Source organism: Passer domesticus, chromosome 24 (assembly GCF_036417665.1).
Source record: "Passer domesticus isolate bPasDom1 chromosome 24, bPasDom1.hap1, whole genome shotgun sequence".
In the NCBI taxonomy this organism is placed as follows: Eukaryota; Metazoa; Chordata; class Aves; order Passeriformes; family Passeridae; genus Passer; species Passer domesticus.
In genome coordinates, this window is record NC_087497.1 from 5,380,865 (window position 1) to 5,382,304 (window position 1,440).

Sequence of the window (1,440 nt, forward strand, 5' to 3'; positions counted from 1 at the left end):
AGCGGGCGGCGGCGGCGCAAAATGGCTCCGGTGCGGCTCTGCCGCCGCCTCCCGGCGCCCCGGGACCCCCGGCGGGGGGAGCCGCACGTGGGGCCGGGGAGATGCTGCCGGTGCGGGCTCTGCCCGGATGAGTGGTACCCAGCCGTGGGCATCCCCTGAGGAGCCGGGCTGGCGCCGAGACAAGGGGTACCCACCCGTGGGCGCTCCCCTGGGTCACCCCAGCGAGCCGAGGGGACTCAGGGACCGTCACCCTGTGTGCAGGGGCACACAGCCTGCCAGGGAGGGAACAGAGGGCAGAGACTGTCCCGCGGTACTGCGGTAGCCCTGGGGTGTCGGGATAGTCCCTGAGCGACAGGACAGCCCCAGAGTGCCGGGACAGCCCCAGGGTGGCGGGACAGCCCGGGCAGGGGGCAGCCCCCGAGGCCCAGCCTTCCCCCAGCAGACCCAGGGCCACCCGCTGCTGCCTGCCCGCTGAGCCTCTCACACCACACCCTGTAATTTGATCATAATTATAATAATAATAATTACAGCGTGCGCGGGCAGGAAGTGCAGGAACAATAACCTGGGTAACGCCCTGCACGGTGGCGGGAGCAGCGTGGTGGCACATGCCCCGTCCTGGTGCCAAGCTGAGCCCAGAACAGCTCACCAGCCCCTGCCCAGTGCATGGGGGGACGTGGCCCAAACAAGTGCCCCAGGTGTGGTTTTAAGCAGTCGTGTCCATGTCCCGGTGCTGTGGCTCAAGTGCCCAGGCTTTCCCACTGAACAGGACACGCTGGAAGAGCCAGAGCTGGAGCTGGGGCTGCCCCCACTCCTGGTGTGCAGAGAGCCCCCCAAAAGTCCTGGTGCCCCCTGGAAGAGATCTCCAGTGCCAGAGCCCACCAGGCCCTGCAGCATCCTGCATTGCTGACACGGCTGCTCCTGCTGCATGCGGGGAGCAGAGCTCTGCCCCCTCCTTCAGCAGTTATATAAAAGGATTAAAATTTAATATGAACTTCAAAAGGGGAAGAACTGGGTGGTCGAAGGCAGCTGGCCTGGGGCCGGGTGTGGAGCAGAGGCACCTTGGGACACGTCCCAGCTCTGCTGAGCAGCAGCACTGCGGCACATGGAGACATCATCCAGCCCCAGCCATGGGGGAGAAGTGTCCAGGCACCATGGGCAGCATGGGCATCCCATGAACCCACACTGGCTTTACTGAGCCACGGTGTCCCTGGGTCACAGTGGTGCACAGTTCCCATGGAGTCCCCATTCCCCAGGGTCAGGCCTTGCCCTGTACCTTCACCTCTCTGCTGGCATCCAGGCAGCCCCTAATTATTGACCACCCACGGGCGCAGCATCACCCACCCATCCTGGTGCCCCCTGCCACCCTGCCCACCCCACGCCAGCAGCCCCCAGGCATCACATCTCCCCTGCCCAGTGCATTTCCTTCCATGCAGGTGGGCT